At 50.8% G+C, this 26,333-nt stretch overlaps 1 protein-coding gene across 1 annotated transcript in view; it reads left to right on the forward strand.

The window, feature by feature from the left end:
* The window catches only part of SMG1 (SMG1 nonsense mediated mRNA decay associated PI3K related kinase), a 1,471,505-nt gene that overhangs the window by 1,355,983 nt on the left and 89,189 nt on the right, over nucleotides 1-26,333 (forward strand). The gene's annotated exons all lie outside the window — the stretch shown is intronic.

Consider the following 26,333-nt stretch of genomic DNA (forward strand, 5'->3'; position numbering starts at 1 on the left):
TTTCAGATGAACAAGTTACTTACCTTCGGTAACGATGTATCTGTAAGAAACATTAGTTAGTTAGATTCCTCACCGACCCACCCATCCTCCCCGTTCTGCGAACTGACATCTAGGGTTAAGGTTATCCTTTTCAGGCCCCTAGATTTTATTTTTGGCACCAGTGTCGGTCTCTTGCATGGCTCTGCGTTCCTGGCGCGGAAAGCTATGTACAAGAACTGACGTCAGCGCGCGAGGGCGGCGTCTAAGTACTCCGACGTGATCCCGGCGCACGACGACGCCGACGACGGACGCGGAGCCGCAGACGACGCCTAGCGACGCGCAAGGGATATTGCTGACGAAAAAATCTTCCGGATCCAGTCTGACGCCTGGGGATATTCTAAGGTGAGGAATCTAACCAACTAATGTTTCTTACAGATACATAGTTACCGAAGGTAAGTAACTTGTTCAACGAGCCTCTTTGAAGTTGCCTCAAACGCAGTGAACAGTGGTACTGCTGCTCAGTTAAGATTTTCTTTCACACTGATGGTGAGGACAAAAATGGAGAGCCTGATAGGGACCCGTCTCAGCACCTGCTTTTTAGAACTGCTGGTGCTGAGGACAGGCAGGACACGGCGTACTTAAAGCCCCGGGAACGTGATTAAGGGCGTGGCTTAAAAAGAGTTAAACTAAAATCTTTGATTAGCAGAGTGCCGCAGACTGCTATTTTGCTGCTTCTGTCATTGCATTCAGTGATACGACTAACATTACACCTACAAGAAGCTAGGACTATTGGATGTGTCAATGGTTGTTAGTTGCATAAGATACATAAGCAACACTGTAATCCAACTTTCGAGGGTGACTCACATATCACTGACTCTGCCTCAAGTCTACAGGACCTTTAGATACGTGGTCTGCCAGGAAGCATCCAGTCTTCCCTGTTGACCAGCCACCTCTGGTCACACAATGGAGGGACCAGGCGCCATGAGTAAGTATTGCTTAGGGCACCCATGCGGGAAGCCTCAACACACATCCCACTAACATGTACCTACATTGGCTACTTTTCTATAGTGCAAATCTAGCTACAAGGTAATGTAGTGCTGCACAAGAGCAGAGCTTAGTTAAAAAAAAAACAAGTGCAGGTGGCCAACATTTTTCTTAGGAGGCACGCTGCCCAGTTCCGCCCCTGGCATGCGATGTTAATTGATGGGCACTTCTATATATTGTAACTAAAGCTGTACTTTGATTATGGGTGACTACATTGCACTTAATACATTCAGTCACATGTGGGTCAGAATATATGAAGTTTCTCTTGAATGGTGAATGCTGAGTGCCGTGTAGCCCTAGCACCATTTGGCGTCCACCATATCAGCTTCTTCTGAATATTTGGGGCACGTGTCGATATTTGCATCCAGACCCTGGAAGGATAGGGTCAGGCTGTGAGCCCATTCAACCCTAGGCCTCTCTCATTAGGTGGGACCAGACTCCAGGCACATTTTAGAATCTCTTCCTGAACTGTCGCATGCGAGGGAGCTGCATTCTGCTTGCATTCCAGGTACATGGATGCATACCTCCCCCTCCCTCACAGAAAATTCTGTGGGGTATTGTAGGGGATGAGGGCAATTGGGGGTCCTTATTTGGTTTCAATCATGGAATTCAGCACATCGCCTGTTTGTATTTCGAAACAGGCAGGCAGGACTCCGGCAAGTGTCTGTGGGGACGTGCAATGGATTGAACAATCCGCCCGCTCTATATGTCCTTTCTTTTTCTGAGAATGTGCTCCTAGGCATGTAGAAACTGTACCGACATCTTTACACAGGACGTAAACAGTGAGTTATAGCCATGCTCCATGGTTCAGTTATATTACTGTTCTCGAGTAAAACACTGTCACGAGCTTAGAAATGGGCAAGGTCCCTTGGGTTTGGAATACGACAAAACAAAGCGTCCAACACGTGATGGACTTCTGTACAATGTGTCAGTAATTGGGCAGAAATACAGAGCATAGTGTGCCTGGGGAAGTGCATTCGTGTCCCGATATCGTACATATCAACCTGTATGTGTGTGCGTGTGAAAGAGCGAGAGAAAAAGAAAGGGAGGAAAGGGGAAAGAGGCAAAGGGAGAGTGAGGAAATGAAGGAATGAGACAAGGAAACGAAAGAACAGAAGGAAAGGGGCGAGGGTGCAACAAAGAGAGAGAGAAAAGACGCCATTTAAGATGAAAGGAAGAGATAAACATGCATTGAAAATGCAACAGGTCTCGCCTTTGGTTAAGTTAAAGCCATTTGCTTTGCTAATGGTATTGTATAGCAAAGCAAATGGCTTTAACTTAATAAAAGGCAAGACCTATTGCATTTTTAATACTTGTTATAAATTGGTTTCGGATTTCTTGAGTGCCGAGTTACTTTCTTTTCAATTGTTTTTGGTGCTGTTTAAATGCTTTACACATGTTTCTTTGTATAAGCCTGACTTCTCAGAGCCACACCTACCCAGGGTTGATCTAAGGTTTAACAAACAAAACCTGATTGGTCCTAAAGGGGTTAGGAGTTGTAGGAAAGTGCCCCTTTTTGACATGGTCACCCCCACCTTTGCCTAGTAAATGTTGTGATTTCGACTTAATAAAGAGCACTGAGTTCCTGCAAACCAGGTCCCCAGTACCAAAGCTCTTGCCCAAAACTGTACAATTGTTCCCCCAATTGGCTAAACCTTTAGCACCCTTTGTAAGTCCCTAGTATTTGGTTACGTGGTACCTAGGGCCTGAGGTACTAAGCAGGCCAGGCCCGTAAGGGCTGCAGCACAAATTGTGCCACACTAAGGGACCCTTCACAAAGCACATGCTAAACTGCCCTTGCAAACTGTGTGGCTTGGTGCAGACTATGTGAAAACACAACATGTTGCACATCCCTGTGTGCCATGCCCCCTAACACTGCATGTCATAATTGTAAGTCACCCATACAGAAGGCCTAACGCCCTATGGTAGGGTGTTGAATATTACATATCTGAAAGAAACACGTTAGTTAGATTCCTCACCTTAGAATATCCCCAGGCGTCAGGCTGGATCCGGAAAGATTTTTTGTAGCAATACCCCTTGCGCGTCGCTAGGTGTCGTCTGCGGCTCCGCGTCCGCTGTTGGCGTCGTGCGCCGGAATGACGTCGTCGGAGTACTTAGACGCCGCCCTCCAGCGCTGACGTCAGTTCTTCTTCTTTTTTCCGCGCCAGACAGCGCCGATCCGGGAAGAGCTTACCCCTTAGTCAATTTTTGACTAAACTTTTTTGACTCTTTTTGGTCTTCTGTCGACTCGACTCTGGTGCCGGTAGGATGCCTGGGTTTAAAGCCTGTGACTCCTGTTATCGACTGATGTCCGTGACGGACCACCATCGCCGCTGCCTTTACTGCCTGGGGGCCGACCATGACGCGGAGTCGTGCCCAGATTGTCAGGCCTTGACCTCGAAGGCTAGGCGGGAGCGGTCCCATAAGCTTCTCGAGCTTCGGCACTCGGCTCCGCGCCGCTCACGGTCCCGGTCCAGGAGGAGGTCCAAGGACCAGTCGCAGAGCCGCAGCCACCATCATCGCTCGTCGGACTCGAAGTCTTTGGGTAAGTCGAAGCGTTCAAAGAAGTCCAAGAGGCGACACCGCTCTTCGGACTCCCCTCGCCGTTTGCGCGACTCGGCCGAGGGTCAGGGTGGTCCCACCCCCGCCGCTCCATCGGAGCCGCAGGAGCCACGTCCGTCTCCATACCCGCCGGTCCCTGGGACTGACACGACTCCGGCGGAGGTCAGTGCTTTCCTCTCGGCCATGAGGGCCCTGGCTCCACCATCGACGCCTGCCGGCGCGCCTTCGGGCTCGCGGGCTCGACTGGGCGACCTCGTGTGCCGGCGGCTCTGGCCCGGCGCCGTCGACGATTTCGGTCCCGACGCCGCAGGTCCCCGAGGGATCCAGCTCTGGATCTCTGTCGGCGCCGGTCGACCTCACGACGCCTCCTCCGCCGACACCGGTTCCGCCTCCGGCGCCGTCTCCGGACGCCGCCGTCCCCCGGTTTAGCCCCTGTCCAGGCGCGGCGCGGCTCAACGCCGCTTCGGACACCGATGGATGAGCGTTTCATCTAAAGCCCGGCTGCGACCATTTCTCCAGTTTATCAGGAATCGGATGACGGGGGCGACTGGGAGGGGTCTGAGGACCCTATGGCCCGACAGGGCCAACTTTCACAGGACTGGGCAGACGAACTGGGGGATGCCAGTGGTCTGGACACCTCCCCGGATGCTGGTTTCATCTCTCCTCCGACTGTGGCCTCCGAGGAAGGTGCAGCTTTCTCAGTGGTGCTGCGCAAGGCGGCCGAAGCCCTGGGGCTTGAGTTGCCTGCTGTGGCCGTGAGGACTAACATCCTCACAGAGGTGCTTCAACCGTCGGCAAGCTCCACAGAGCCTCTGCTGCAGTTCAATGAGGCCCTCATAGATGTTCTGCAGGGCACTTGGTCCAAGCCCTCCACAGTTCCTCCTGTGGATCGGAACGTGGCCCGGCGCCACCGCCCTGCCCCGGGCGACCCCAGTTTCCTGTCCCAACACACCACCCCCGAGAGTCTGGTTATACAAGCCTCAACTTCCCAATCCTCCTTCCCGTCCGCTCCTCCGAATCGGGAATCCAAGAGGCTGGAACAGTTCGGAAAGAAGCTGTTCTCTTCCCTGAGTTTGGGCCTGCGGTCTTTGAACACCGCTTGCCTCTTGGACCGTTTCTCCCACTCTCTGTGGGATACGGTGGAGGACGTGCTGCCCCTGTGTCCGGAGGAGGCCCGGACATGTCTCTCCCAGTTGCTTGCTGACGGGCGAGATGCAGCACGACATAACATACGGTGTGGACTAGACACCACGGACACGCTGGCTAGGGCGATTTCCACCACGGTGGCGCTCGGGCGCCACGCCTGGCTGCGGTCCACGTCTTTCTCGGGGGATGTCCAGAGTACCCTCATGGATATGCCCTTTGATGGCACTCGCCTTTTTGGTGAGAAGGCGGATAGTGCGCTGGCTCGTTTTAAGGACTCCCGGGCTACGGCCAAGTCCTTGGGTCTCTCAGCCCCGCGGCCGCAAACTTCCGCCTTTCGCCCCTTTCGTGGCCAAGGAAGGGGCGCCTCCTCATGTCCGCCTAGCCACCGGCCGCAGAACCAACCTGCACGCGGTCCCGGACGTGGATTCCGCCGTGGCGGTACAGGAGGACAACGTGCCGGTCAGTCCACATCCGCCTCAAAGCCCTCCTAGTCCGAGCTTTCAGGCCCATTCCACGCCAGTGGGCGGCAGAGTTCGCCATCACCTGCTCCACTGGCGTTCCATCACATCGGACAGGTGGGTGCTGCAGATCGTCCGAAGGGGCTACTCCCTCCCCTTCGAGACGACCCCTCCAGCCATGCCACCGCAGTGCCACCGTATGTCGGAGGATCACTTGAATCTTCTGCGGGAGGAAGTTACGGCCCTCTTGGCCAAAGGGGCCGTCGACCGCGTTCCTGGTCCAGAAGTAGGTTGTGGTTGCTATTCCCACTACAATCTAGTTCCCAAGAAGGGCAAAGGGGGCCTACGCCCTATCTTGGACCTCAGGGGCGTCAACGCCTTCCTCCGGAAGGAACAGTTCAAGATGCTCACTTTAGCTCAGGTTCTGGCTGCCCTCGACCCTGGAGACTGGATGGTAGCGTTGGAATTGCAGGACGCCTATTTTCACATCCCCGTCCTGCCGGCCCACCGGCGTTACCTGCGGTTCACGGTGGGTCAGGAGCACTTTCAGTTCACCGTGCTCCCCTTCGGCCTCACCAGTGCCCCTCGGGTGTTCACGAAAGTGATGGCGGTGGTCGCAGCTCATCTGCGCAGATCGGGGGTTCTAGTCTTCCCCTATCTCAACGACTGGCTGTTGAAGGCGAGCTTGCCCCAGCAAGTAGTCTCCCACCTCCAGACTACGGCCAACCTCCTGCATTTGCTGGGGTTCTCCATCAATGTGCCGAAGTCACACCTGAGACCCTCCCAAAAGCTTCTCTTCATCGGAGCGGTTCTCGATTCGGCGCCGTTCCGGGGCTATCCTCCGGAACAGCGGGTCCGGGATATTCAGGCTCTGATTCCCATCTTTCGGCCTCTATCCGGGGTTTCGGTCAGGTTGGTGCTGCGGTTTCTGGGGCTGATGGCCTCCTGCATCCTGTTGGTGCATTACGCCAGGTGGCGAATGCGGGCTCTGCAGTGGGACCTGAAGTTTCAGTGGGCCCAGCATCGAGGCAACCTGTCCGACCATGTCTTGATCTCGGAGGGCACTGCGAAACAGTTGCAGTGGTGGCTCACGGACCGCGATTGGGTCAGGGGCAGATGCCTCTCCCTACCCCAACTGGAGCACGTAGTAGTGATGGATGCGTCCCTCCTGGGATGGGGGGCCCTGGGTTTGGGTTCATCATCTCGGACATCTGCATGTCAAACTCTCTGATGTATTGTTTGTTTTGTCATTGGCCCAGTACGCCCTTGCAGTCAACATAGTTATGGGTTACTGGACATCACTTTTGGCCTTATGTTTGCCTGACCAATCCCTTGATTTTTTAAATCCCTGGTTGTGATGCATTTTCTGAAGGGCCTGATGTGTGTTTACTCCAAAAACAATTTGCCATGACTCTGGGACCTAAATCTTGTTATGAAAATCCCTATGTGCACACCATTTGAGCTTATGTGCATGCGCTTGTTCTGGCTGCTGACAATCAGCAAAATCTTCCTCCTCGCCATCACTTTTGTCCACTGCATGAATGGACTACAACTACTCTCCATGCAACATCCCTACGCCACTTTCTTGCTGGAAAAACTGGTTCTGGGAAATGGGCTTTCTTCCTGTCAAAGGTGGTATCACCTTTCCATGTTGGTCAGTCGATCACTTACTGACTTTTTTCGCTTACCACATCCCAAAAAAAGGTGGAAATGGTCCACCTGCTTTGACCCTAAGAGATTTTGAGTTTTCATATTGACTGTACAAGAGACCATCAGGCAGATCCGCTCTTTGTTGACTTCATTGGGATCAAGAATTGCAGGTGGATAACCTTCTGTATTGAAATATGCTTTGCGACGACTTAGTAGGAAGCCCCAGCAGACCTGCAGGCTTTTTCTACCATGGCCGCTGTGACTGAATTACATAGGAGGAGGTGCTGGTTCTGGATATCTGGCAGGCTGTACCATGGGGTTCTGTGCATACATTCATTAAACTCTACTGCCTTGACAGTCAGTTTATGTTAGACTTCCTACTGAGTCCTCTCGTCAGAGCCTCAACTTCTGGAAAGTAGTGCTGTGGTATCTATTCTAAAGGTGACAAATCTCCATTTAGAAGTATTCATTAGAAGATCAAGTTACTTACCTTTGTTAATGATATTTCTGGTGGATATTCTGTCTATCAGCAGATTCCTCAGTGCTTTTACACTCCTGGACATCATGATAAGGTCCTGAGTTACATTTTGGCTCACCATCACCTACATTTTGTTGGAAGTGTTCAGGACAGAAGGAGAAAGAATAAGTAACCAACGTCAACACAGGGTTGGTGTGCTTATATTAGGCTCTGCTCAGTCATTCACTAGGTAGTATGAAGGGACTGCAGAGCCATATGATGCCACATAACCAAAGTGCAGGGAGCATTATTGAAAATATTTCCATATTCAGTTTGGCACCTGGAAATATTCTGAGGATGAAAAACTTGCAATTAAATAGACTGTCCACCAGAAAGAATTGTGCAGTTAAGTAATGTAGGAAACTCGCTCTATCTACACTACTCCAAAATGAGGTATAGTGTGTATAGAGTTCAGGTGACCCCAGAGGTAGGCAGAGGTTACAGTTAGATAGAACCTTACTCTCTGTTTGTGGTAGAGTGGTTGAGCAGTAAGGCAGTATCAAAGGACAGTGTTAAGCATTTGATGTACACACTCAGTCAGCAAATGAATTCACACACTCAAGAACTGAACTCTAGGCCAACTGTTTTTGTATAAAAAATATACTGTTTATTTTTAGAACCAAGCAAGCCTGACACAGGTAAGCATAAAATACTTTTCAGTAACAAGTTACTGAATATAGAACAGTTTGAAAATGCAATAGAACTTGTACTTTATTTGCTTTACAGGGGATCCATCAGGTTGCAACACTTAGCAAATGCAGTACATTGGAATGAATAGGCTTTTTCAGTAAATAACAGGTAAGTTACTTTTTACGTTACTTTTCTAACTCAGTGCTGGATACCTAGATTCAGCACTGGGACATTTCCTGTAAACAGGTAAGTAATTACGTTTTGGTTATGCGCATGATTTTTAGAGAATATCTTTAGATTTCAAAACTCCACACCGTTGATTTTTGGAAGAAAAACAGTGCATTGAAATTAATAGGCTTTTTCAGTAAATTACAGGTAAGTTACTTTGTACGTTACTTTTCTTACTCAGTGCTGGATGCCTGGATTTAGCACTGGAACATTTCCTGTAAACAGGTGAGTAAATATATTTTGGTTATTTGTGCGATTTTTAAAGAATATTTTTAGATTTCAAAACTCCACACTTTTTGGGAGAAAATTGTCAATGTTATCCTAGGGAGGAAAAACAGGTTATCGGTTCTCGGGTAAGTAATTGTCTGTGGGAGTTAAGGTTCTGGGGTTAGACTCAGGGGTCCCCTAGGGTCAGTGATGCACTTTTGTTTTACCCTCAGCGGCACTTGGACGGCAGAGTGTTGAGGCCCAATGTTATCCTATGGAGGATAGGGGGTCTCCGGTTGGTGGCTGCTAGCAAGCAGGCCACACGGCTGTGGGAGCAAAGCTCCTAGGATTCAGGTCAGGGCAAATAGGGAACCAAATTAGCACCAAAGGTGCACCCTCAGCAGCACTAGGGTGGCCGGGTGCAGGGTGCTGTTTTGAGGTCGGGTGCCCTGTTGTTTTCAATGGAGAACCTCCGGTTTGCAAAAGCACTGCAGGCAGGGAGACAAAGGACTTCTGGGTTCGGCCACCACTTCGAGAGGTAAGTTGGGAAGTTTAGGGTGGGTTAGGTACCGTTGCTTTGGGCACACAAGGCCATGGGGCGTCGGGTGCAGGGGTGCCTTTTGGGGTCTGATCTTCTCACCAGCTCCGGGTCGTGGTTGGGGGGCCTTCTTGATTTAGGCTGCAGGCGTCGGCTGGAGGCTTGAGGCAGGTCAGGGTTCGCCGGATCTTGGGTCAGGATCGCCGGGGGGGGGGGGGACCTCCTTGTGTTTTTCCACTTGAGCTTGGGCCGGGTTCGGCAGGTGCAGAGTGGGCTGGATTTGCAGTATACGGCCGGAGCCGGAAGCTGCAGTTTGAACATATCCGGTGTTCGCGGGAGAAGCGGTCTTGGAAGTGAAGGCAGACAGGTCCTCTGGGGTTTTTGAGGTTGCTGGCTGCAGGACACACCAGGATTTCGCAGGAGCAGGTTCGAGGGGAGACAGGCCGGTAGGGCTGAGGCCAAGTCAGTGGGCATTGTCCTCTTATTAGCTGGCTGCACGGCTGTTCGGTCCTTCTTCTTCATTTCTTCTTGTTGTCAGGCTGGACCTGAGGAAGCAAGGTTCAGGGTGCCCCCTAAATACTAGATTTAGGGGCGTTACAGGTATGTAAAGGGCAGGGACCAATGGGTCCCTTCCCTGGGGTGGATACAACCCCTATCGTGCCACCCTGCAGTGGGAGAGGGCAGGAGACTGTCGCTGGTTGGTTGGGTCCCCCATCCTCAAGATGGCGGGGACTCAGAGTTGTGCTTCACCTCGCCTCCCCCACCTGAGGGGTGGGGTTGGTAGTGGTGGGCACACCTCTTTCCCTCACTTGTTTTTCCCGCCGGCTCTCCCGCCCAAAGTGGGGGGTAGAACCAGTGGAGACCAGTTGCTGAAAGCAGCAAATGGTCTGGGGAGGCTCACAAAGGCGGCATGCCTTTGAAGCTTCCCCTTTGTGAACCCTGTTCATCTTGGGGGAGGAGAATTGGCAATTCGCCCCAGGATGTGCATTGTTTCAGGCCCCAGAGAGCAGCAGGCTCTCGACCCAGGGGTCCAGAAACCTCTCTGGTGGTGGCAGCTGAAAGCAGCCTCTCAGCCTGGACACTAGTGGTGGGTTTGTTTTCAGGGGGCATCTCTGAGATGCCCTCTGTGTGCATTTATCATTAAATCCCACACTGTCATCATTAATGTGCTGAGAAGTTTGATACCAAACTTCTCCGTTTTCAGTGTAGCCATTATGGTGCTGTGGAGTTTGTGAGAAGTTGGCCTGATATATGATGTCACTAGTTCTAGTGTACACCTTGTATCAGTCCAAACAACCCTTATGGTGATTGGTTGTAAAGTCAACCTTATAGACCAGCTATCCCAGTGGTAGCATGGACAAGAGCAGTCTTAGGCTAAACTCTGTATTGCATGTGAAGCCAGCTGTTCTACCATTTGCAACCCCTTGAATACCAAATGAAAGGACACCACAACAGATATATATAAAAATAGAATGTATTTATTCTAGTCAAAACACCCTCAGCACTCTTTATGAGAATCGAGGTAAGTACAACACAGTCTTATTCAAGCATACTTAAGTCACACAGGTAAGTAATACAGTTAGGCCCTAGGGGCCACGCAAACCATATACTAAGTAAGTGGTATAAGAACCACTGTCACGAACACAGGATAGGCCTAGGGAATCGCTGGGGCTACACTATCCTATCAGTTGCTAGGCAGTGGGAGGCCCACGGGATTCAGGTGCAGAGTGGAAACACTCACGCGTAATGCGTAAAAGTCGATAGAAATAGTAGTATTTAGAAATTAAGAGTTTTAGGACACTTCGGAAGGAACTAGGAGTTAGAGACTTGGAAACTAGACACTTGGATAGTCAATACCCTTGTGAGCACCGGAGTACTCAAGTTACCTAGCCCACAGGCTGCGGGTGCATAGGTGTGAACTTGCGTCGGGTTTCGTCGTCGACTCCTATGGATGCCTGAAAAAAGTTGCTGACAGGCAGTCAGTGAAGAGTGCCCGGTGGATTCCAAGGATGGAATCAGGAAGGAGGATACCTGCAAGCAGAGGGGACAGAGTCTAGGTCACCAGCCAGGAGCCGGGAAGGAACCAGGAAGGAACCAGGCGATGTCGTGAAGATGCAGGTGAAGAGGTGACGCTTGTCGCAGCAGCCACGGGTACCAGGAGGCGTCAAGGACGACCAGAACCAGGAGGCGAGCTGTCCCACGAAGGCTCTTGCTGTCGGCGGCGTCTGTCGAGTTAGGACCCAACAAGCCTTGGCAAACGTAACCCATGCAGGATGGAGGACTTGCTTCTGTCGCAGACCAGGAAGGTCTGGGGGGCTTCCCTTTCACAGGGGAGCAGGTGCCAGTCTGGAGGAGCTGGACCAGCAAGGCAAAATTGAAGGTTCGTCGTCACAGAGGTCACTAGCCAATGGGCCAGCAACCGGACAACACGTCGAGCAACTCAGGTGCAGAAGGGCCCCACGCAGAACACGTGAAGTGTGGGGAGCTGATCTTCTTTGCAGATGGTGCTTGGGATTGGGGCTTCTCAATTCCCCAAGCACAGCCTCGAGGAAGCCTCATAAGTCGCGCTAGTCAGTTACTAGCCACTTTTCCCAAGTCGCCGGTCCCACGTCCCTCGTCGCCTCCACGGGACTCAGCTTTGCTGTAGATGTGGATCTGGTTCAGAGGTGTCTGGAAGTCACGGCACTGGTCAGTCTCTGCAGTCGTCCCTCGTAGGATCAGTCGCAAAGCAAGCAGCGGTCGCTGGATGGTGCCTGGTTGCCCAGGGTGGTCACTCCTTGGCCACAAGGGAGATTCTTCAGTCTTCTTCTGTAGTAGAATGTCCAGAGTTTCTGTTCAAGATGCAGGTTCAGGATAATCTAATTCTGCATGGCTCAGCTACCTTCTAATATACTGGGCTAGTGGGCTGGGCTACCTGCAAGGTCCCTCCTATGGGTGGAACCAGGAAGGGGAGTGGCTACACCCCCTTTCCTTTGTCCAGTTTCGCGCCAGAGCTGGGGCTGGAGTGCCCCAGCGCCGGTTTAAACTGGACTATGCATGGACTATGCATGGAGCACCTTGTGTGCCCCAGGCATGTCTCATTCCTTTCAGCCCTCCCTGCCCCAATACACTAAAGTCTGTCTGGAGAGGTGCTAGCACCTCCCCAAGCAGGAAACCTATTGTCCAGGCCTCCCTGGCTGGGAGGGCTCCCAGCTGCAGGAGGTCAGTCTCGTGTCTGTGGCAGCAGCATCCATTTTGTGATGCTGAGGCTTTGGTCAGAATTAAACAGCAATGTAGGATTTTAACATGTCTCTCCCTCTAGAAGGGAGGAATAATATCCTCATTACCAGAAATGGTATGGGGGTATTATTCCAAAGTGTTATACACCTTACACGACATGTTTTGATAAAGCCAAACCATAGTTACCATAACCGTTTAAGATTATAAGGCACTTTACGAGTATATGGTAGGCGATATCATAGAACAGCTATAAGGACATGGTTCCGAAAGCTGCAGACAGGCTCAGCTCATGCTAGAGCACCATCTCACATGTTACCAAGCACTCTGCCTCCAGGATTGTTAAGACCTGCCATAGGAGTGGCTCATAGGTACACATGTGTCTATTTTGAAAGTAGATATAGGTATATTATATCTAAGCAAGGGGCGATTACACGACCTTGCCCCAGCTGAGTGATCAGCCAGTTGTGTCTGATTGGAAGGCCAGGCCAGGGGTGGCATAATACTTGCTGCAGCCCCTGGGAGGCCTAGGGTACACCTATGCCCTGGGTACCTAGGGTACACTGTACAGGGTCCAATAAGGTGATCCTTACCAATTGGGAATGTACCTAGGGTACATGGAGTCCATTTTTAAGAGAGAGCAGACAGCCTGAGACCCTGAATGGCAGGATCTCAGGCCAACTAAGTCGAAAAACCAGCTAGACACTAGGCAAAAAGTTGGGGGTAACCATAGTCAGATATTCACCTTCCTACAGAGTTCGTAATGACAAGCTCCCAGCACCATATACTCTTAATGGCAGCACTGCCCTTACAATGTCTAAGAATGGACTTATACACTGTAGGGGTACAGGGCTCATGCACCTGTACCCTCACCATTGGCATAGGGCACCCAGCTAGAGGGGTGACTTATCTATGCCAGGTCGGTGGGTTGTAGGCATGGCACACAGGGATGTGTGCCATGTCGACTCTTTACTTTGTTCTGCACCAAAAAACACAGCCTGCAAAAGCAGTGTGTGTGTGTGTGTCAGGGTACAGGGCCTCTAAGGGTGGCACTATAAGTGCTGCAGCCCTTAGAGGTCTTTCCTGGTCACAGTCCCCTGGGTACCTGTGGTTCCATTTACCAGGGGCTGACCTATGGCCAGAGATGGCAATTGGGTTAGTTTTGGGGAAAGAACACAGGCCCTGGGAACCTGATTGGCAGGGACTCGGGGCATACCAAGAAAAAGTGCATCAGTAGTCTGGCAAAAAGTGTGGGGGGGGGGGTTACTGCAACAGAAACCCACTTTCCTACAAGGAACTTGTCCATTTGAAGTAAATCTTTCTAATTTTGGACTGCGCTTATGACTTGAGGGTGCAGGTTAAGAAAAATAAACATACAAGCTAACTGTCCCAAGATAAAATTACCAAATAGATTTGGAAAAACTATAGTGATTGACAGTTACTTCCAAGAATGGAGGGTCTTCCATAGGGGAAGTGAAAATCTTGTTGCTGGGCAGGGAATGGGTAGTTTTTCCCAGAGTCCTGCTGCCTCACCATATTCCTTGATCCTTAAGAGTAGAGCGATACTGCCCTAGATAGAAAAGTCTCAAATAAGTAGCATCATTAGTTTTTTTTCAGCATTTTGAAAATACAAACTCCTTAAAGCTGCTTCTAGTCAAACTTAACTTTCCAAGTCCTATGAACACAGCAAAATGATTTTTTTCCTCTTGTTTGGTCAGCCGCACTGCTGCCTAATTCATCCCTTGTCAGTCATTCACAGTCACATATCACTGTACCATTTATGTATGTCCTTTCTGCCTGTTTTACATGTTGGTATGCACCCTGTTTCTTAATATTTCTTTAGCCTATTCTTGTGTACATGATTGCTGCTAGCATGTATGTTTGTTTTTCTGATTTTAGGCTATTCAGTGCCTAGCTCCTTTTCTGACCTGTCTAACCTAAATGGCAGTGGGTTGCATAGGAATCTCTTAAGGATTGCTGAATGAGTTTGTTGTGTCGCAGAGAAGCACTGCTGGAGAATCACTTTGAAAGATCTGTGGGATGCGGTGGAGGACGTGCTGCCCCTGTGTCCGGAGGAGGCCCGGTCACGTCTCACCCAGGCGCTTGCTGATGGGCGAGATGCAGCACGGCATGCCATACGGTGTGGACTAGACACCACGGACTCGCTGGGGTGGGCAATTTCGACCACGGTGGCTACGGTCCACGTCTTTCTCGGGGGATGTCCAGAGTACCCTCATGGATATGCCCTTTGATGGCACTCGCCTTTTTGGCGAGAAGGCGGATAGTGCGCTGGCTCGTTTCAAGGACTCCCGGGCTACGGCCAAGTCCTTGGGTCTCTCGGCCCCGCAGCCGCAAACTTCCGCCTTTTGTCCCTTTCGTGGCCAAGGAACGGGCGCCTCCTCACGTCCGCCTAGCCACCGGCCGCAGAACCAACCTGCACGCGGTTGCAGACGTGGATTCCGCCGAGGCGGTACTGGAGGACAACGTGCCGGTCAGTCCACATCCACCCCGGCAGCATCCGCCTCAAAGCCCTTCTAGTCTGAGCTTTCAGGCCCATTCCACGCCAGTGGGCGGCAGAGTTCGCCATCACCTGCTCCACTGGCGCTCCATCACGTCGGACAGGTGGGTGCTGCAAATCGTCCGAAGGGGCTACTCCCTCCCCTTCGAGACGACCCCTCCAGCCATGCCACCACAGTACCACCGCATATCGGGGGATCACTTGAATCTTCTGTGGGAGGAAGTTACGGCCCTCTTGGCCAAAGAGGCCGTCGAGCGCGTTCCTGGTCCAGAAGTAGGTCGTGGTTGCTATTCCCACTACTTTCTGGTTCCCAAGAAGGGCAAAGGGGGCCTACGCCCTATCTTGGACCTCAGGAGCGTCAACGCCTTCCTCCGGAAGGAGCGGTTCAAGATGCTCACCTTAGCTCAGGTTCTGGCTGCCTTAGACCCAGGAGACTGGATGGTAGCGTTGGACTTGCAGGACGCTTATTTTCACATCCCCGTTCTGCCGGTCCACTGGCGTTACCTGTGGTTCACGGTGGGTCAGGGCCAATTTCAATTCACCGTGCTCCCCTTTGGCCTCACCAGTGCCCCTCGGGTGTTCACGAAAGTGATGGCGGTGGTCGCAGCTCATCTGCGCAGATCATGGGTTCCAGTCTTCCCCTATCTCGACGACTGGCTGTTGAAGGCGGGCTCGCCCCAGGCAGTCGTCTCCCACCTCCAGACTACAGCCGACCGCCTGCATTTGCTGGGGTTCTCCATCAATGTGCCAAAGTCACACCTGAGACCCTCCCATAAGCTCCTCTTCATCGGAGCGGTTCTAGATTCGGCGCAGTTCCGGGCCTATCCTCCGGAGCAGCGGGTCTGGGATATTCAGGCTCTGATTCCCATCTTTCGGCCTCTATCCTGGGTTTTGGTCAGGTTGGTGCTGCGGCTTCTGGGGCTGATTGCCTCCTGCATCCTGTTGGTGCATTACGCCAGGTGGCGAATGCGGGCTCTGAAGTGGGACCTGAAGTTTCAGTAGTCCCAGCATCGTGGCAATCTTTCCGACCATGTCTTGATCTCGGAGGGCACTGCGAAGCAGTCGCAGTGGTGGCTCACGAACCGCGATAGGGTCAGCGGCTGATCCCTCTCCCTACCCCAACCGGAGCACGTAGTAGTGACGGATGCGTCCCTCCCGGGATGGGGGGGCCACATGGGGGAGGCAGAGATCAGAGGACTCTGGTCTCCGGCGGAGACTCGGCTCCATGTCAACCTTTTGGAGCTGAGAGCGATCCGACTTGCACTGAAGGCATTCCTTCCCGTTGTCCGGGGAAGTGTGGTGCAGGTCTTCACGGACAACACCACCGCCATGTGGTATTGCAACAAACAGGGCGGGGTGGGGTCGTGGACCCTTTGTCAGGAGGCTCTGCGCCTCTGGACATGGCTGGAACACCAGGGCATCATCCTGGTGGTTCAACATCTGGCGGGCTCTCTGAACGCCAGAGCAGACTAACTCAGCCGCCGGTGCATGATGGATCACGAATGGCCTCTAAAATCGGACGTGGCGCAAGGCCTCTTTCGGCAGTGGGGAGAGCCTTGGTTAGATCTGTTCGCCACCGAAGAGAACGCGCAATGTCCGCAGTTCTGCGCGTTGGAATTTCCAAGGCGACACTGGCTCGGAGACGCCTTTCGTCACGAGTGCAGTTGCGGTCTGTTGTACGCCTTTCCGCCTATACCACTTCTGCCCAGAGTGCTGAAGAAGATCAGGCGCGACCGGGCCCAAGTCATCTTAGTGGCTCCGGATTGGGCACGAAGGTACTGGTATCCCGAGCTACTCAGTATGTCAATCGATCCAACGACACGCCTGCCTCTTCGGAAGGACCTTCTGTCGCAGCAGCAGGGGACGATTCTCCACCCGCACCTGTCCAGTCTCCACCTCCATGCGTGGAGATGGAGCGGCGACAGTTGATGCCATTTGACTTGCCTCCTGAAGTCTGTGACGTTATTCTGGCAGCCAGGAGTCCCTCCACTAAAACGGTATACGCCTGCAGGTGGAACAAATTTGTGGCATGGTGCACAGCAAAGGCTGTGGATCCCCTTTCCGCCCCTCTTTCTGAGGTTCTCCTCTTTCTTCTCTCTCTAGCCCAGCAGGGCTCTGCTCTGGGCTCCTTGAAAGGTTATCTATCCGCTATCTCTGCTTTCTTACGACTTCCTGATCAGCCTTCTCTTTTCAAATCCCCTGTTGTGTCCCGTTTCCTTAAGGGCATTACTCACATGTTTCCTCCTGTCCCCTTCGTAATGCCTCAGTGGGATTTGAATTTAGTCTTGACCTTTCTGATGTGCGCTCCCTTCGAGCCTCTTCACAATTGTCCCATTCGTCTTCTGACTCTTAAGACTGCTTTCCTGGTAGCCATCACCTCGGCTAGACGGGTGAGTGAGCTCCAGGCGTTATCGTCTAAGCCTCCTTTTCTTTCTGTTCATCCAGACAAGGTTGTCCTCCGGACTCGTCCTTCCTTTCTTCCAAAAGTGGTAACTCCTTTTCACATCGGGCAATCTGTCACCTTGCCCACCTTCTTTCCGCCTCCGCATCCTTCGAAAGAGGAAGAGAGGCTCCACCGTCTGGACCCAAAATGGGCGCTGTCCTTTTATTTGGACCGCACCAAACAGTTCTGGGTGGACGACCAGCTTTTTGTTGGAAACGTGGGTGCTAAGAAGGGAAGGGCAGTACACAAGTGGACCATCTCAAGGTGGGTCGTATTGTGTATAAAGGCTGGTTACTCCTTCGCTAAAACTGACCCTCCTGTAAGGCTGAGAGCCCATTCCACCCGGGCCACAGTGGCTACTACTGTCCTGGGACGGGGAGTCCCTTTGCAGGACATCTGCCAGGCAGCAAGGTCGGCCTCGCTGCACACGTTCGCCAAGCATTTTTGCCTGGACAGCCAAGTCCGGAGAGATGGCTTCTTTGGCCATTCTGTTCTCCAGGACTTTCTGGTGTGATCTTGGTTCGCAGACCCACAACCAGGGTTGTTATTGCTGGGGTATCTATTCTAAGGTGAGGAATTTAACTAACGTGTTTCTTTCAGATGAACAAGTTACTTACCTTCGGTAACGATGTATCTGTTAGCAACATTAGTTAGTTAGATTTCTCACCGACCCACCCAACCTCCCCGTTCTGCGAACCGACATCTAGGGTTAAGGCTATGCTTTCTAGGGCCCTAGATTTTTTTGGCACCAGTGTCGGTCTCTTGCATGGCTCTGCATTCCTGGCGTGGAAAGCTATGTACAAGAACTGACGTCAGCGCGCGAGGGCGGCGTCTAAGTACTCCGACGTCATTCCGGCGCACAACGCCGACGATGGACGCGGAGCCGCAGACGACGCCTAGCGACGCACAAGGGGTATTGCTGACAAAAAATCTTTCCGGATCCAGCCTGACACCTGGGAATATTCTAAGGTGAGGAATCTAACTAACTAATGTTTCTTACAGATACATCGTTACCGAAGGTAAGTAACTTGTTCAACACTGCCCCCGACAGTGTCACGCACAGGCTCTAAGAATAAACAAATGTGCCCCGTGTTGCAGCGGCCCGCAACTGCCGGGACTTCAATGGGGAGCCGGCAAGGCTCCCGTCCTCTAACTGCTTTTGCTTGCGGCCCAGCCCACGTCCCAACACAGGTTGCCTGGCTTCCTGTTCAAGACGGGCCGCGGCGATGATCTCTGCAATTCCTTCCTGCGGCACAATACGGGGTAGGCTCCTGTTATTTTTACATAAAGTCCCTGGCGGGGTGGGCACCCGCTAGGGGTATTTAAAACAGCACAAGTCAGTGGCACCAACGCGGGGTGGGCTCCCACTCGTATTTTCTTAGCGCCGAGATGCAGGGTGGGCACCTGCTTGATAATTAGCAATTGTGGGGGGAATCCCACACGGTGCAGCTTCGTGCTGCAGGGCACCCGCCGTCCTCCACAGCGCTTCCCAGCACGAAGGTCAAGCGCTTCCGTAGACTGCAAAAATAAAGCGCTCCCAGGCGCTGCAGCCCAAAGTCTCCAGGGCCACAGAGTGGAGCGCTCTTGCCAGCAAAGCGCTTCCCCAAAATAAGGCAAGTAAAGCGCTCTTCCAGGCGCTAGGTTCAGGGGGCACAAGGCTGGGCTCAGGCAGACCAGCACATAGGGCCCTCCAGCAGGGAGGCAGTCCCTTGTGGCGGTTCCTCTTGGAGCCCAGCAGCAGCAGCCCCCCAGCGTCAGGACAAGCACAGCAGAGAGAACATTTTCTTGGGGTCACAGCCCCTTCTTTTATACACAACTTTCCTTTGTCACACAGCACAGGGCTGTGGGAAAACCAGATGCAACTGGTTTGGGGGAGCTTTGGATCACTTTGTTGTGCTCAGCTCCTCTCTCCATTGTCAGGTGGGGGGGTCTAGGTGCTCAGACGCACCACAGGGGGTGGAGCCAGCATTGTGGAGGGAAGGAACAGTCCTATTCAGGTCCCAGGTGCAACTCCTCCCTCCAATCTACATGCTGATCTCTCCATTCATCACCGGGCAGACTCACCCTGGCTCCTGGAATTCCCCAGCCCTCTCAGCTCCTGTCAATCACAAGCCAGACATGCAATTCACATCACACAGGAAGACACACAGCACACAGAAATGCCAACATCTAAAAGTGACACTTCTCCACCAGTCACAATAAATCTGCGCACACCATTACGCAGCATTTATTCTCACGAGTTTGCACATACTAGACCTGACCCTGCATTCCTCTCACACCTGGAATTACCATGGACACACATATCCCCCCATGCATTCCTATGGGAGGGCAGGCCAGTCTCACTAAATGTAATACAGAGCGCACGCACTTTACACTGGGACACAGTGCGAAAGTGCCTAGAGGCCCAAAAGCACTAACACTACATAGGGAAAAAGGCTAGGATAAATGCAAAAAGTTTAGGGGGTTAACCTGCCAGAAGGGCCAAGTCCAACAAATACATTTAAACAAATTGATAAAAACATTATTAAACTTCACGAGCTATCCTGAGATTTAAGAGAAAAACATTCTAAAATAAAGACAATTGTTTTCTTGGACACAGACCTTTTTTCAAGAAAGTTACCATCCTAAAGACAGTGTGTACATTGTCTAATTGTTGTAGTGCCAGAAGAGCAGGTCGACATAGGCAAAGCCCAAACCGTTTTAACACAGACTTTATCCGCTCTCCTGGCATTAGAATAAAATTTACAAAAAAGAATGACATGAATCGAGGTCTGCTTAGAGATTTTATCACAGAGGCATAATTGTAAAACTTGGGACCAATCATTCGCTTTGGGCAGAGTAACTAATCTATAAAATATTACCAAGCGGAAGCGAGTTAAAAGGAACCTGTCAAAATCACTCCGGACCAAGGTAAGATGGGGTTGAATATTAAAAGTAATTAAAATTAATTGGTTATGCAGGACTGTAGGTTTTGCAATTTCAGTTGATAGCCTGGCGGAGTCTATTAGAGACAAGCCCTTTGCTTTTAATTCCTACCTAGTTATTTCCCTGATGGTACTGGGATTATTAAAATACTCTAGATGGTCAAGATCTTGGAAAAACCTTCGAACATAGCTTATCCATGGGATCTTCAGGGCCCTATCCAGTTTCAAAATGTCCAGAACGATATCTTTGTTTAGTTTTGTCTCTTCCTTTGTTCAGAGTTTGTGCCAAAACCGCTCAGGCTCAAGTTTAATTAGATCTGAAACAAAGGAGAGCCCCAACTCTGCGTGACAAATACTCGCGGAAGTGCCGTTCGGGACTGATAAAATGTATTTAAAAAAAAGTTTTCTACTCTTTGAATGGGAAGCAAATTGACTGGTCCCCAGACCCCAGTTCCATAAATTGTCGCTAAGACACGTTTAGCTCTATATATTTTGATAAGAGCCTCCGGTGGTCTTTTCCCAAGTTTTATCGCAAAGGCTCTTAACGGCAGATGTAATGTGCAGTAGTGCCAGTTTTCTTGCCGACACCGCCTGTGACCAGGAGTCATTGTGTGTAAAAAGTATGAACATTTCTTAGTGACTCCGGTCTTTTGTCCTGATACAAACATATTTTTAGTTTTTTTTAATGCCGAAACCACAGCGCATAATTAGTTATAGTTAGGACCGAGTTCCCATAGGAGATCTGAAAATTCTATTTTGAATAACTTTGGCGCCGGTTGACTTATCTTCGTGAAATTTTCAAAACTAATGGGGCGCTCCGCTCAGCTCCTACCCTGAAAGTCTCGGGGTGATTCGTCAAGCGGGGCTGAGAAAAATGGGGGGTCCCAAAACGCGTTTTCCCCATGCATTTTCCCATAGGACCTTTAGTCGAAGGTACAGCCCGAACGGCTGAACAGAATTACTTGAAGTTTGGCAAAGAGGTAGTCCTCAGGTCAGGCATGTGCCTTTTGCATATATTGTGTAAATCCGTTCAGTTGTTCCTGAGAAAATCAAAAGTAAAATCACATATATATCTGGGCGGAGCCTAACCACACATCTCATTGTGAGATCTGATTGGCTGTCAGCACTTCATCCAAGAAGTGTTGGCAGCCATCTTGGGATCAATATACATGATAGCACCTCATTAAAAAGCATTGCAGTTAATAGAAGGTTTTAAGACTTTAGTTACATTATAAATCATTTGTTGATGGTACCATACTCATTTTAGGAATTGTGTGATTTTACCATGTGAAAAAGCCTTCTGCTGGGATATCATGAATCATGTTTGAGAGAAAACTATTTTCACATGCTTTTCCCACAGAGGTTTGGAAGGTGATCTATAAGCTAAACTGAGAGCATATTTTCAGTAAATTCACATTATCTTTCTCAGTCATGTGAGAATGAAGTCTGACATTCTCAGTAAAACATGTACATCCAACAAGGGCAGAGACTGTCAGTTGATTCCTTTGTGTTCTACTGCAGCTTCCCAGAGTGTTCCAAAGAACAACTAGAGCGCTAACAGTCTTACTTATGACAAAGGTATGGCACACCTGAAGCCATCTTTATTGAAATAAAGTGGTAACATTTAAAACATTTAATTTAAAAAGGAACAAAATGAGGGGGTTCATTTTGCCATAGAAATTATGATTAGTGCTGCAGAAAGAAAACTTAGGGCACATTTTGACTTCTCAAATGCTCTTCTATTTCATTAAAAAGTTCTGACATGCAGCCTGAAACATGCACTTTGAATACCAGCAGCAGACTTCCGTGGTGAGCAGTAGCTTTACTACAGTGATCTAATGAGGAACTTGAGTCCTACCATTCAGAATTTATGGCAAATGTGTCACATCTGAATGCCTTCTTGATGGAACCAAAGTAAACAAGCATTGAAAATGCAATAGGTCTCGCCCTCGTTTAAGTTAAAGCAATTCTGTTTGTAATTAGGTGGCTTTTTAGCTTTGCTTTTATTAGTGTTTTTCAAAATTTCATGTACATAACATGCATATATGTATATGTATGCATGCATTTATATTTGTATTTATATAGATATGCAGATTATATATATATATATATGTTTATGTATGTATATATATATATACACATACATATATATAAATGCATATATGTGCATATGTGTGCGGGTAGAGAGTGGTAGAGAGTGGTAGAGAGTGGTAGAGAGTGGTAGAGAGTGGTAGAGAGTGGTAGAGAGTGGTAGAGAGTGGTAGAGAGTAGTAGAGAGTAGTAGAGAGTAGTAGAGAGTAGTAGAGAGTAGAGGATGAGTAATAGAGTAGTAGAGAGAGAGTAGTAGAGAGTATTAGAGAGTGAGTATTAGAGTGAGTATTAGAGAGTGAGAGAGTGAGTAGTAGAGAGTGAGTAGTAGAGAGTAGTAGAGAGTGAGTAGTGGAGACTGAGTAGCAGAGAAAGAGTAGTAGAGAATGAGTAGTAGAGAGAGTAGTAGAGAGTGAGTAGTAGAGAGTAGTAGAGAGTAGTAGAGTAGTAGTAGAGAGTAGTAGAGAGTAGTAGAGTAGTAGTAGAGTGAGTAGTATAGAGTAGTAGATAGGTGTAGAGGTGGAGGTGTAGAGGTGGAGGTGTGGAGGTGTAGAGGTGGAGGTGTAGAGGTGGAGGTGTGGAGGTGTAGAGGTGGAGGTGTGGAGGTGTAGAGGTGGAGGTGTAGAGGTGGAGGTGTAGAGGTGGAGGTGTGGAGGTGTAGAGGTGGAGGTGTAGAGGTGGAGGTGTAGAGGTGGAGGTGTAGAGGTGGAGGTGAAGAGGTGGAGGTGTAGAGGTGGAGGTGTGGAGGTGTAGAGGTGGAGGTGTGGAGGTGTAGAGGTGGAGGTGTAGAGGTGGAGGTGTGGAGGTGTAGAGGTGGAGGTGTGGAGGTGTAGAGGTGGAGGTGTGGAGGTGTAGAGGTGGAGGTGTGGAGGTAGAGGTGGAGGTGTAGAGGTGGAGGTGTAGAGGTGGAGGTGTAGAGGTGTAGAGGTGGAGGTGTAGAGGTGGAGGTGTAGAGGTGGAGGTGTAGAGGTGGAGGTGTGGAGGTGGAGGTGTGGAGGTGGAGGTGTAGAGGTGGAGGTGTAGAGGTGGAGGTGTAGAGGTGGAGGTGTAGAGGTGGAGGTGTAGAGGTGGAGGTGTAGAGGTGGAGGTGTAGGTGTGGAGGTGTAGGTGTGGAGGTGGAGGTGTGGAGGTGGAGGTGTAGAGGTGTAGAGGTGTAGAGGTGTAGAGGTGGAGGTGTAGAGGTGGAGGTGTAGAGGTGGAGGTGTAGAGGTGGAGGTGTAGAGGTGGAGGTGTAGAGGTGGAGGTGTAGAGGTGGAGGTGTAGAGGTGGAGGTGTAGAGGTGGAGGTGTAGAGGTGGCGGTGTAGAGGTGGCGGTGTAGAGGTGGCGGTGTAGAGGTGGCGGTGTAGAGGTGGAGGTGTAGGTGTGGAGGTGGAGGTGTAGAGGTGTAGAGGTGTAGAGGTGTAGAGAGCGAGGCGTAGTAGAGCGAGGCGTAGTAGAGCGAGGCGTAGTAGAGCGAGGCGTAGTAGAGCGAGGCGTAGTAGAGCGAGGCGTAGTAGAGCGAGGCGTAGTAGAGCGAGGCGTAGTAGAGTCAGTCAGTGTGTCAGTCAGTGTGTCAGTCAGTGTGTCAGTCAGTGTGTCAGTCAGTGTGTCAGTCAGTGTGTCAGTCAGTGTGTCAGTCAGTGTGTCAGTCAGTGTGTCAGTCAGTGTGTCAGTCAGTGTGTCAGTCAGTGTGTCAGTCAGTGTGTCAGTCAGTGTGTCAGTCAGTGTGTCAGTCAGTGTGTCAGTCAGTGTGTCAGTCAGTGTGTCAGTCAGTGTGTCAGTCAGTGTGTCAGTCAGTGTGTCAGTCAGTGTGTCAGTCAGTGTGTCAGTCAGTGTGTCAGTCAGTGTGTCAGTCAGTGTGTCAGTCAGTGTGTCAGTCAGTCAGTGTCAGTCAGTCAGTGTCAGTCAGTCAGTGTCAGTCAGTCAGTGTCAGTCAGTCAGTGTCAGTCAGTGTCAGTCAGTCAGTGTCAGTCAGTCAGTGTCAGTCAGTCAGTGTCAGCTAGAGCAGCTCTGCTGACCTGGTTCTCTGGCTCTACAGCAGCTCTGCTGACCTGGTTCTCTGACTCTAGAGCAGCTCTGCTGGCCTAGTTCTTAGGCTCTAGAGCAGCTCTGCTGACCTGGTTCTTAGGCTCTAGAGCAGCTCTGCTGACCTGGTTTTCTGGCTCTAAAGCAGCTCTGCTGACCTGGTTTTCTGGCTCTAAAGCAGCTCTGCTGACCTGGTTCTATGGCTCTAAAGCAGCTCTGCCTAATTTGGTTCTCTGGCTCTAGAGTAGCTCTGCTGACCTGGTTCTCTGGCTCTAAAGCAGCTCTGCTAACCTGGTTCTCTGGCTCTAAAGCAGCTCTGCTGGCCTGGTTCTCTGGCTCTAAAGCAGCTCTGCTGACCTGGTTCTCTCTCTAAAGCAGCTCTGCTGACCTGGTTTCTCTGGCTCTACTGCAGGTCTGCTGACCTGGTTCTCTGACTCTAGAGCAGCTCTGCTGGCCTAGTTCTTAGGCTCTAGAGCAGCTCTGCTGACCTGGTTCTTGGGCTCTAGAGCAGCTCTGCTGACCTGGTTTTCTGGCTCTAAAGCAGCTCTGCTGACCTGGTTCTATGGTTCTAAAGCAGATCTGCCTAATTTGGTTCTCTGGCTCTAGAGTAGCTCTGCTGACCTGGTTCTCTGGCTCTAAAGCAGCTCTGCTAACCTGGTTCTCTGGCTCTAAAGCAGCTCTGCTGGCCTGGTTCTCTGGCTCTAAAGCAGCTCTGCTGACCTGGTTCTCTCTCTAAAGCAGCTCTGCTGACCTGGTTTCTCTGGCTCTACTGCAGGTCTGCTGACCTGGTTCTCTGACTCTAGAGCAGCTCTGCTGGCCTGGTTCTTAGGCTCTAGAGCAGCTCTGCTGACCTGGTTCTTGGGCTCTAGAGCAGCTCTACTGACCTGGTTTTCTGGCTCTAAAGCAGCTCTGCTGACCTGGTTTTCTGGCTCTAAAGCAGCTCTGCTGACCTGGTTCTATGGTTCTAAAGCAGATCTGCCTAATTTGGTTCTCTGGCTCTAAAGCAGCTCTGCTGGCCTGGTTCTCTGGCTCTAAAGCAGCTCTGCTGACCTGGTTCTCTCTCTAAAGCAGCTCTGCTGACCTGGTTTCTCTGGCTCTACTGCAGGTCTGCTGACCTGGTTCTTAGGCTCTAGAGCAGCTCTGCTGACCTGGTTCTTGGGCTCTAGAGCAGCTCTACTGACCTGGTTTTCTGGCTCTAAAGCAGCTCTGCTGACCTGGTTCTATGGCTCTAAAGCAGATCTGCCTAATTTGGTTCTCTGGCTCTAGAGTAGCTCTGCTGACCTGGTTCTCTGGCTCTAAAGCAGCTCTGCTAACCTGGTTCTCTGGCTCTAAAGCAGCTCTGCTGGCCTGGTTCTCTGGCTCTAAAGCAGCTCTGCTGGCCTGGTTCTCTGGCTCTAAAGCAGCTCTGCTGACCTGGTTCTCTCCCTCTCTGAAGCAGCTCTGCTGACCTGGTTTCTCTGGCTCTACAGCAGCTCTGCTGACCTGGTTCTCTGGCTCTAAAGCAGCTCTGCTGACCTGGTTCTATGGCTCTAAAGCAGCTCTGCTAACCTGGTTCTCTGGCTCTAAAGCAGCTCTGCTGGCCTGGTTCTCTGGCTCTAAAGCAGCTCTGCTGACCTGGTTCTATGGCTCTAAAGCAGCTCTGCTAACCTGGTTCTCTGGCTCTAAAGCAGCTCTGCTGGCCTGGTTCTCTGGCTCTAAAGCAGCTCTGCTGACCTGGTTCTCTCCCTCTAAAGCAGCTCTGCTGACCTGGTTTCTCTGGCTCTACAGCAGCTCTGCTGACCTGGTTCTCTGACTCTAGAGCAGCTCTGCTGGCCTAGTTCTTAGGCTCTAGAGCAGCTCTGCTGACCTGGTTCTCTGACTCTACAGCCGCTCTGCTGACCTGGTTTTCTGCACTCACGACGCACGCACCCGACTTCGCGAAAATATATTTAAAAATAATATACGTTTCTTATAAGTACAAATATATTATTTTGATGAATATCTTACATAATCTCTTGCCTTAATATGTATATTAAAGAAACATACATATCATTTTGGAACATAATTTTTTTTGGCGGGAGTCGCGCACCCAGCGCGCCCCAGCACGTATATGATGTCACGCAGGACCCGCAAGTGCGCAAACATCTCCTACCGTAATGCGCATGTGTCGCGAATGCGCGGGAGCAGGAGTCGCAGACTGG

Source organism: Triturus cristatus, chromosome 10 (assembly GCF_964204655.1).
Source record: "Triturus cristatus chromosome 10, aTriCri1.1, whole genome shotgun sequence".
Lineage (NCBI taxonomy): Eukaryota > Metazoa > Chordata > Amphibia > Caudata > Salamandridae > Triturus > Triturus cristatus.